Source organism: Tiliqua scincoides, unplaced genomic scaffold, assembly GCF_035046505.1.
Source record: "Tiliqua scincoides isolate rTilSci1 unplaced genomic scaffold, rTilSci1.hap2 HAP2_SCAFFOLD_180, whole genome shotgun sequence".
NCBI classification, from domain to species: Eukaryota; Metazoa; Chordata; class Lepidosauria; order Squamata; family Scincidae; genus Tiliqua; species Tiliqua scincoides.
The window spans coordinates 19,771-31,612 of NW_027101432.1; positions in this window are offsets into that span (position 1 = coordinate 19,771).

An 11,842-nucleotide genomic window follows, 5' to 3' on the forward strand; every position below is an offset into this window, starting at 1 on the left:
CTTATCCAAATATAGCAGGTTAACCATACAAGCAGAAGCCCTTGGAACTAAAGGCCCTTGAAATGAAACTCCAAGAGGCTCCCCATTGTGAACACACCATGTGGAAATGGATGGTGAGATAATACTGTCTCAGGCTCAAGGGATCTTTCTATAAGTTTTTTCACTTCTCAGTAAAGGGATGATGCCTGGGAAGGGTTGTTGGGGCCAAGAGGGGTATAAGAACTAGGCTGTGGCTGAAATTCTGCCCGAACAAATTTTCAGGGACCTTTCAGAGTTCATTAGATCAGTGTGGAGGGGCAAACCACTACTTGCCCTGCTGTCACTAAACCAAATCTATAGGTCTGCTGAAGTGTGTCCAAGTACTCCAACATTATGCAGAACAGAGGACTGTACTGAATTCCATTACTTAAGGAAAGTCTTGCTGGATCAACATACAGGCCCATCTCGTCCTGCATCCTGTTCCTCCCAGTGTCCACAACCCCCCCAGCTGTCTCTGAGAAGCCCACGAGTAGGAAAGGTTGAATTCCAAGCATTTGGATTTATTTTCTATTTAAGACTTTTATAAACCAAATGTCTCCAAATGAGTAATAAAAAATAAAATCAGCAATACAACTGTATCACTAAACTTAACCCCTTCCCCAAGCTAACAATTAACTGCCCAAGCCACTGAAACAATTAAATAGCAATTAAATGGAATAGAGACATTTTGAACCCTTGGAAAACTCTGCAAAGATGAAGACTTCTTTGCCTCTTCAGGCAGGACAGATCACAGGTTGAGGTTAGCAGTGGTAAAGGCCCTGCTCTGATCTGCTACTATCTTAATCCAATGCAGCAACAGAATAGCAAGCAGGGCCTGATGATTTGATCACAGCTGGTGGCTGGGCAGATACAGGGGGAGGCTATATAATGTGGGTGATGGGCTGCGTATGGCTTCAAACTGACACCTTGAACTGGCATGGAAGTAAGCATGTAGCCAGTGTAGTTGATGCAAAACAGGCATTTGCACTCATCTGTCTGCTCCCATTAAAAGGGATGCAGCAGTGTTCTCCATTAGCTTAAGCATCCAAGTTGTCATCAAGGGCAGCCCTGCACAGAGTCCATTGCAGTAGTCAAGCCTGGAAGTTAAAGAAACATTTGTCTGCATTGCAAGGTTAGCTATGTCCAAAAGTGACGGAGCCTTCAAGAATTCCAGACTTGGTGCTCCAGAGGCATATCTAGATCCAGTAGTTTCCTTAGGTCCTTAATGTAATTGGGTGAGAAAATAGAAAGCCTATTTGTCACGGAGATGTTTTGTGCCTTTAGATCACACACACATTTTGGCAACATTGCTTCTATGCTTAAGTGCATTGTAGTGACTTGGGATGATCCAAGTCATTACAAGACTGCTGAACTGGGGGAGGGGGTTAAGAAAAAGAATCTCAGGTTTCTCCCCTCCTCCTCCTCCTCCTCAAAAATTTTTTGAAGACCATATTCATATTTTTGAAGAACCCCTCAAAAATGTTTTCCCCTTCCAGTGCTGAGCATTCAAGAATACACCCACCAACCAAGCCATCATTTCATGAAAATGTTATGCTGCCAAGGATGTTAATCACACTGTATGCAACTAGAGATGTACATATATTATTGGTCCTGACTGAGGTTGACCACAGAGAGAAAAAAGAACAGACAGGATGTACATGTCACAGATGCTTGCATTGCTGGGGGCTGGCCTTGTGGCTTTCCATGAACATAGCAACTGTCAGAGCAATGCAGTAATGAGGAAATCTTGGTGAGGGGGTTTCCTCCTGGGGTGTTCCTTCCTACATATATACCACCTGTGGGGTTTTCCCCAAGATGATATCCCTCAGCCAAGCAATGCATATTTTAATTTTTATAAAGTCACAACGGCAGGCAGGTCCACCCACCTTTCCTTGTTATGCTCCAGGATCTTATGTTCTCTGAGGAGAAATTTGGTTCCTGGGAAATACTGCTGGAGAGCAGTGCCCAAGAATGTACTCTGTGGACTTTCCAGTTAAAATTTCAAGTCAGCAGTTAACTTCACAGAGTGACCGAGGTGGCCTTAGGAAAGTTAGTGTTCCCTTCGGGACAAATTAAATGTGATGTTATATGCGTCATTGTCTGATTTGGGATTTGTTTTCAATTAACTATAATGGTTGCATAGTGACCTGATTTAAATTGGTACCTTGGCAACAGTGGCGCAGCAAGTGGGGGACACTGGGTGGTCTGCCATGAGTGCCAAGCAGGAGAGAGTGTCACATGAAACCCCTGCTAACTGGGTAAGAGGCACTTTTTCAAGTGGGTGCTCCTCTTTTATTTAGCAGGGGGAGAGTAACTGGCCCACCTCACCCCAGCACTGTCTATTCTAGTGGCTGTCTGCTGGTATTCCTTGGCATCTTTTTAGATTGTGAGCCCTTTTGGGACAGGGAGCCATTAGATATTTGATTTTCTCTGTAAACCGCTTTGTGAACTTTTTGTTGAAAAGCGGTATATAAATACTGTTGTTGTTGTTGATGAAACACGAGATGGCAGCTCCGTTCTGAAGTGGAAAGAAGTGCCTTGGGTCAAGTCAGGTGGGCTCAGAAGGGTTGAAGAGGGATGAGAAAGGGTGACACCCCTCCTTGATGGGTGTCACCCTTGCTCCACCTTGGCTGTCTTCAGCTGCGCCGCTTCCTGTGGACTGACTTGGCCAAATTTGGAGCAGCCACTTCTTCACTCCAAACTCTACAGTGGCCTAGCGGCTGAAGAACTTGGAGATGGGCAAAAAAGCAGCTACTCTGAGGTGCGGCTCACAAGCTAGAACTAATTGGCAGTGATATGGTGACATCATCACGTCACCGCCAATTACGGAAGGGGGGTAATGCCATGTGTCACTGTTCCAGGTCTACAAAGAAGTAAGGACACCGCTGCTGGGCATGAAGGGAAGGTAAGGAGTGCTTAACCTTTTACTTCTGAGTTACTTTCCTACTTAAAAAAAAATCACATCCCAAAGTACAAATTTAGCCCTAAATGTGCAAGCGAATTTTCAGAAAATTGCATTTTTACAGTTAAATGACTGCAACAGGAGGTATTTTCAGCAGGGAAACAGAAGAATAAAGGTCTAAACTCCCACCCCTGACCTTTGCACCACAGTATAGATTGGGATATAGTCCAATCTGTTGCTGCTGTTTTAAAGTGTAATAATTATGTATTTCACATCCGGTTTGGCCCTCCGTCTCACAATCTATAGTATAAAAAAAAGTATACTGGTTGACTTTTCAGGGCTGTTGTAACATTGTAGAATGTTCATGAACTCTGAAAATGCACTTCAATAATGCTAAGTAGTCATCGTTCACAGGCCTATATAAATCATCAATCTCTTTTTCCTTCAGTGCCTGTCTTCTTCCTATACCAGTTACCAGGACAGGCCCAAGACCTTCCAGAGCCTGAGAAAGCATGTCCAATGTTGTCATTCCCCCCTCCTTACTTGGGGATGTGCGAGCCTCTATTCCTCTTCTGCACCACCTGCCTCTTCCTTTTCTGATCTAGGTAGTGGGAGGAAAAGGAGGAAAGTGGACAGTGGTGGGCACTCAACAATCTGTTACATGAGGCAACCACCTCAGCTGGCCTCATGGAATAACCAGCCGTGCCTGTCCATTGCTCATTCTATGATAATTCTACTAGTTCTCTCTCTCTCTCTCTCTCTCTCTCTCTCTCTCTCTCTCTCAGCCTTCCACTGAAGCAAGTGAACAAGTGTACCCACTATCTGGCTGGTGGGGAGAGGGCAGGAAGGTGCTAGAGCAGAAAAAGAAGCGACAATCAGCAATCACCGCAGTGGATGGTGGTGCTGTCCCCCTCCAGCCATGCCACCCAAGAGCACTTGAACTCACAGACCCCTCCTCAGGTACGCCAGCCTTACAAAGGTATGCCAGCCTTACAAAGATAAATGTCCACAAGTTGCTTTCTGGGAATCTTCAGACTAAAATTACAGGATTCTGTAACATTGCTTTTGAAATAGCTACATTCTGCATAGGAGCAGTGTGTTTCTTTAGAGGATCATGATCTTCTCCAGTGTAATACATGTCCCATGGCTTGGATACCATCATGCAAAACATGCTATACCTTCCTTCCCACGCAAGACATGGTGTAGTCTTCATTATTGAAGTCTGGCACTTGCTACTCTTTTGTAATTTAGATCTCCATGTTCTTGAAGTCAATGAGAACGCACTTTTTTATTTCAATAGAGGCAGGGTGGGGCTTGGGCCGATGAAGATGGCAAGCACATGTGCTGGCTCAGGGGATAGCCCTGCCTCTTTCCCAGGTCACCCTTACTCTCCCTGAGGCTCTGGTGCATGCTCCAACGTGCTGCCTGGGTGTAGCTGGTGTACACCTCTCTGAATGGAAAGATCCTGGCTGGCTGCTCCAGATTCACCTGGGCTCAAGGTTGCTGCATAGTTTCATTCCCCATTGGAAATGCCAGATTTGTTTTATAACTTGATTTCTTTTTAAAAGAATAAGAAATTAATTTCAAAAGCTTTGATTTGGGGAGAGAGGATAAATGAGTCCCAAAATATGCTGCAAGGTTTATATTATAGTCATCATCCCCAAATGATTGCCAAATGTCAACGTGTCAAACTTTTGCTGACATTGGCCACAGTCTGGAAAACCACATGACCAGCTCATGTGGACAAAAATCCAGTGCTGCTTTTAACATGTTTCTTGAACAGCAGCCCCCTTCCCATGCCATACATACAGTTGTCCCTGAAACATCAGGGCATTTTAAATAGTACGGGAGACAATATGGGAGGTTTTGTTTCTTGTTTCTTGAAAAACAGTCAAAAATCTTGCTGACAATGCACATACTATTGGTAGCCTCTCATGTAGTTCTCTGTCTTGGGGGTCAACATTTTGCTTCCAGGGTTGCAAAAAATCAAGCCTTCCAAGAAATACAAAGGTGCACCAATATTTCAAAATGCTCCTCTGAAATATAGTGTGAAATTAGCATTTTTCTTCAGCTGCTCTTGCTTTGTCCAAAGCTGCTCTTCTAAGTGCTGTAATAATATAAGAACATAAGAACAGCTCCACTGGATCAGGCCATAGGCTCATCTAGTCCAGCTTCCTGTATCTCACAGCGGCCCACCAAATGCCCCAGGGAGCACACCAGAAAACAAGAGACCTCATCCTGGTGCCCTCCCTTGCATCTAGCATTCTGACATAGCCCATTTCTAAAATCAGGAGGTTGTGCATACACATCATGGCTTGTAACCCGTAATGGATTTTTCCTCCTGAAACTTGTCCAATCCCCTTTTAAAGGCGTCCAGGCCAGATGCCATCACTACATCCTGTGGCAAGGAGTTCCACAGACCAACCACACGCTGAGTAAAGAAATATTTTCTTTTGTCTGTTCTAACTCTCCCAACACTCAATTTTAGTGGATGTCCCCTGGTAATAATGCAATCACTTGCTGAACTGGGACCATAGGCTATGATTACTTCTTCACAAGTGGGTGGCCTGCGAGTGCCACAAATGGTGCAGCCAGCAGGGGGTTTGTGGCAGTCATGCACCAAAGTAGGAGGGCTTGGGCTCTGGGTAGGACATTTATTGGTTTATAAATGTTCCTATAGCGTCTTTCAATACTGAGCTTCTCAGGGAAATATCCAAGTCAAGCAGATAAAACATAGTTTTAAAAAAAATTGACAACTACAACAATTGTTGAAACAGTAATAAAATCAAGGATGGACAAGAAAAATCCAAACAGATAAAACATGGATGAAAACTAGCTCACCACATGCTAGAATGCCTCGATGAATGAAACAGTATCATCCTGGTGGTGAAAAGATATTCATGGCCATAGACACTAGGTGAGCTTCTCTGGAGAGGGTATTCTATATGAAGCTGTACTGAAAACAGTGACTGGTGGTTGAAACTGGCTCTCAGTGGGATCAGATTGGGATCTTACTCAGTCATACCTGGAGATTGAACCTTGGGACCATCTATATGCATAGCATGTATCTACCACTGAGCTATGGTCCCTCCCCTCTCATGTATGGGCATCATAATTCATTAGGCCATTTCTCCAGTTACTCCCTACCTAACCTCAAACCAGAGGTGGTTTCCCAGGTGGGGCTTGGTGGGTCACATGCCAGGTTCTGTGGGCATGCAAGGGCTCACACCTATGCTGGACCTGCTCTGCTGTTGCCACTGCTCCACACCACCAACTGGCAAGACAAGCACCAAGATTAAGCTCATCAGGCAATAGTGGGGAAGTCATGATATCAGCAAACTTTCTTTATCCTTCTTTTAGAGTCAGGCCTATCTTGACACTCTTCCTGGACACCATGGAGGGGGGAGCTGGCACATGCACATACCTTCCAAAGCATGGGGAGGACTATGCTATTGGGGTCCCTCACAGGCCTTTTGCCCCTGCACCCTGAAAAGCTGGATCTGACATTGTCTCAGACAATGGGGGGGGGGCACTTGAGAATGGCCTGTGACAAAGAACTTCAGATTCACGTGAGTCATGTTGGTCAACATGCCTGAATCCACACACAGCACTCTCTAACAGTTTGCTCCTTTGTTCAGCAGAACAGTGCAAAGCTAGTGAACCTCACTAAACTGAACCCAAGCCCACAAGCTACCATTGTCTGAACTATCTTAACCACCTTTTGGCTTCTACAGTCAGGAAGGGAAAGGAATGCTAGTTTGAAGTTCTTCATTTTCTCAAAAAGAATGGGGTGGTAATTCTGATATTATGTATTAATGATTGTGAAAAAATCCAAGATAATTCATTCTCAGGCAAAAAAACAAAAAGTACAGATTAACAGGCACATGACAACAATCCCTTAAACCTAAATTAAAAGCACAGCAAAACCCACTGTAGCCCACCTGATTGTGGGAACAATGGGTCAGTGAAATCGTGTCAGGGACTAACTAATCCACATGGAAATGAGCTTGGAAATGCCACAAGTGTAATGATCATTAGTGTGGGTGAATTACGGGAAGATGTTCATTCGGGCGATCTGGCAAAGGACTCCTTACATTTCATAATCTGCACCATGGGAGCAGTAATCTTTGCCTATCACAAGGGACAATGTTAGGCGTGAGTATTATTTGCAAGGTGCTGGGATTTCCTCCCATGGAAAGTCCTACATAAGCACACTGGATTATATAACACACGATGCAAATGTGTGTGCTCAATTGCCTCTCTGTTCCTGCATGTCCTCTTCCTTCACTTGGAAGCAGCAGCATTCGCCCAAAGTGCTCTTAGGCATGTGAGCAGACTCTGTCCTGGCTGAAAAGCAAATATCAAATCAGAAGACAGGGGAAAGCATCAAAGAGCCTCTGTGCAGCTGGAGTTATCAGCCTGTGACGGAGTGGCTTTGCACACTGCCTCCTCCTCCGCACTTGGACTGTTCAGACAGGGTGTGTTAAGAGTTCCCCTCCCCTGGCTTGTTTTCTTGGTCTCACCCAGCTCTGACCTGCCTCAGATGTTGACACAATGTCACGTTTCCGACTGCAGTCTTTCATGTGCAGCCCCAGGCTAAATATGGCTGCTGGTTCCTGGAAACAGACGTGCCTGGCACCCTTTCAGTAGAAACCCGATCCCCATGCGGGCTTAGCACAGCAAGCCGAATAACAGGGCAATAACTCTTCCTGTGGCACTTTCAGCCCATAAATAGGGTTTCCCCAAGCGAACTCCTTGGAAGTGCAGAAACAAATGGGCACACTCTTTTAAGAGAAAAATGAGGCCGTGCAGAAAGCAATGAGAATAGCACCATATATGCAATGGCACAGTTATCCTTGTGGTGTGAATATTTCAAGGGGTTATTTAGAATGGTACTAACAGGCTGGTCAAAGACACCCCAGCACTTGAGGTGACATGCCAAATGCTTATGGTCTTATCTGGTGATGTGCCAGCCTCTGCTACTCCCACACTCTGGACCATAAAAAAAAAGAGGGGGACAAGGCAGATGTGGAAGTGTGGAGGAAAGGAGAATTATGGGCTAGAACACATTGGAGAGGCACTTCCTCTTCTGCTCCACCCCCACTTCCTTTTCCAATCCAGAGAGCGGAAGAAGGCAACTGAGTGGATGGAGGTGGGTTCACCCTACCAAGTTACTGCCTGAGGCAACTGCCTCAGTTGGCCTCATGGATGGACCAGCCCTCAACTGCATTCTTATCCTGCCATTGATTCCCATGACAGGAGGCCAGTTATAACCTGTATGGAGTCACTAAGAGACGATTCCAATTGTCTGCTGTTGGGAGAAACTATTGAGTTGCAGTGCAGCATAACCCATCAAGTGTTTGTGATTGAAAAGGGATGCAAGCATCAACCTGGCCTAGCTACAGTTTCTAAGCCCTAACCAAATATATACCAAATATATAATATTCTTTATAAGGCCAGGGACTACAAGATATGAAATTGACCATGTCTTCTTCCTGAAGAACTTTTTTATCTGCAAGAGACCTTCTGGAGTTTTCCCCACTGCCATATTGTCCCATACTTGTTGCCCTCTGCAGTTGCTTAGGTGTGACTTGAATACCCGGTCTATCTTCATAACAAGTCATAACAAGTCATAACATAACAAAAAGCAGTTGCTAGAAGTGCATTCACCCAGCTTAAGCTGGTGCACCAACTGAGACCATGCTTGAGCCATTTGGACCTGGCTATAGTGATCCATGCATTAGTAACTTCAAGACTGGTCTACTGCAACACGCTCTGTATGGGGCTACCCTCTAAAACAATTTGGAAACTGCAATTACTGTAGAATGCAGCAGCTTGGGTGGTTACAGGGTCTAGACCAGCCCTTTTCAACCACTGTGCCATTGCACACTGGTATGCCACTGATGGTCTGCAGGTGTGCTGTGAGAGTTTGGGGGAGGGACATTTTTAGTAGCCACTGGGGGTTGTGAGCCCCTGCTGTAAATGGGTGTGCCTTGTCAGTTGTAAAAAACAGGTGTTGTGCCTTGACAATTTTAGTGACTTGTCAGTGTGCCATGAGATGAAAAAGGTTGAAAATCACTGGTCTTCTAGACGATACGACTGCTGGACCACTAATTCAGCAGCTACACTGGCTGCCTATTTGCTTCTGGTACCAATTCAAGGTGCTAGTTCTAACCTTAGTTTAAGGCCCTCCATGATTTGGGTCCAGGCTATCTGAAAGACTGCCTCCTTCCATACATTCCAACCCACCTTTTTAGATCATCTGAGGGGGTTCTTCTACAAGTACTGCCTCTGTCCCAAGTTAGAGGGGTGGTAGCTTGGGGGCAAGCCTTCTCTGTAGCAGCACAACAATTCCACAACTATGGAATTCCCTTTCAGGGGAATTGAGAACCACCCCCTCTATCATGGCTTTTCGGCAAGCGTTCAAAACATACCTGTTTCATTTGGCATTTGGTTGCCAAGTGAATTTTTGCCCTCAGTGCCTCTGAAATACTGCTGTGACTTGACTGCTTCCCTGGACTAATCTGTTCCCCATTGGCTCAACAATATTTGTTTAGATTTTGCTCTGTTTTGGTCTATGCTTCACTATGTAATGTTAAAATTAATGTTTTAATGCTTTGTCTGATGTTTTCTTTTTACCTGTTGTGGTACTTTGTACTTTATGATAAAGCTTTGTATCATAAATCTTTGGGCATTTGCTTTGGCATGGGACAGGTGGGATCTAAACAAACAAACAACTAAGTTTGTGAGAAAAAGTGACTTGTTCACAGTGACTTGACACATTTATGTGCCTCAGTTATTGCTTCTCCTTCTTCCCCCTTCTCCCTAAGAACATAAGAACAGCCCCACTGGATCAGGCCATAGGCCCATCTGGTCCAGTTTCCTGTATCTCACAGTGGCCCACCAATCTCATAGAGGCCCTCTACACCTGCTTCTCCATCTCCCCTTGCCTCTTGCTAGATTTCTGCACACTGCCAGCACCAGCTTGTCCATGGTGACAGGCAATCAATTGTGTAGTGAGGAATAGGGGCTCCTCCCATCCTTCTCATTTGTGAACAGGAGAAGAATTTGCTGCTGCTGCAGCTCCTTGCTTGCCATCTGCCCCACAGGGTAATAGGAAAAGGAGCCAACCTCAAACCCCACCCCTACTTGCTAGTGGGAAGAAGGAGCTGTGGTCACTACTGAATTCCACACTTACCAGAGACCAGTGAGTACATCATATAGAACCCCTGGAATGATGCCAGGGGTGCTCCCATTTGTAGATAGGGGTGCTGGGTGACAGATGGTGTGAGTGTCTTGCTGGTTTGTGCTGCTAGTGCCACCAGTACTGGAGGGTTCAGGCGTTGGCAGGACCAAGCAGGCTCTCTTAGGAATATGGCACCTCAACCGGTGTCCAGCCTTGATGATCCTTGATATCACTCCTGTTTCCCTCACCTTCCCCTCCCTCCTTCTCCCTAACCCTGAATGACTTGCATGCCCAGTGCTATGGCACCACACCCTTCTCCCAGGCTTCTCAGTTTCAGTGTGGCAAACTGGTTGGGGAGATTTGAAGACAAATGGTGTATTGCACCCATGCAGGGATGCGCACACACACACACACACACACACACCATCACAGAGCGGTTTATTTGAATTTGTTATCTGTTCATTTCCTTGAACTGCTTGATAGCTAGATTAGAGAACTGCTGCACAGATGTAAAAGGGAGGCAGAGCCTTAGCCTGATATCTTGTTCCTTCCTTGGTAACTCTAAGTACTTTCTCAGCAAGGAGATGCATTCTTACCCAGGCAATTTAGAAGTAATTGAGAGCCAGGCATAATTTTAGCCTTTCATCACCGGCACGGGAAGCTGCTCTAGCCAAATGCTGTTCTCCTGGACAGGACAAATATGAGTGTTTTCTACAAGCCACACACGTGTGTTTTCTACAAGCCACACATACCTTGCTTTAAGGTTCATAGACTGGAGACCCAAGCAATCATTTTTCTGAGGGGGGAAGATGGGGGTCTTGATATATCCTGTCATGTTTTCACAAGATGCTTCCAGAACAGTCAGCATATCCCCAACATGCTCTGGAGTGGCTATCTCTTGCTATCACTCTCTTACATAAACAGATTTAGTTCCCCACTCCACTCTCATGCGCCTGGCACAGCAACTGTGTGAAGAAGCAGTGCCCCTTCATTTCGAAAGCATGCGATGGCAAGTGCTGAGTGTTTTCAACTGGCTGTGCACGATCCCTTGAACTGTGTCCTAGTACAAAAGAGGCTTTGAAATGAGAATCACGTTGTCATGGCGTGTTCCAGGCTAGCAGCCCTAGAATGAACCAGATAATTGTGACTTTGGCTGCCGCAGTACAGAAGGAAATCAGCAGAAGCTTTGGCTTGAGTCATTGTCCTTCTCACACTACTGAGGTGATGTGAGAGGCTATGAAAGATTGCCAGGAGGAGGGTTGCACTCAGGGGGACAGAAAAGGAACAACACACTGAGACCACTTTTTTCAGCACTGCCTATGCCTTCCTATCCAGCCCTGCTTATTAGTGACAGAAAACCGTTTCCAGCTGATGTTTTCAGCCAATTCCAGTTAGTTTGCTGGTCTTAGGCCATGTAACCAAAGTCACCAGTCAGTGAATATTGACCCTGTAATGTGACATGAGGCATTGACTTTGGGTAAACCTTAAGCTCTGTCATGTGACTATAAGCAAGAGTTTCATAACAGTCCCCTCAGAAGAGTAAGAAAAGCTTGAACAGAGGGAAAGGAGAGGGACAAGCAGTCATTTTGCAGTCTTGTGTATATGTTTGTCGTGGTCCCAAAAGTGAGAGCCCCTGGCCCTTTCCATTTGTGTCACAATGTTTCAGACAAATCCTTTTCTACGAAATCTGACAAACACGTTTCATACTCTGTAGCAAGAATAACTGTGTTATGAAG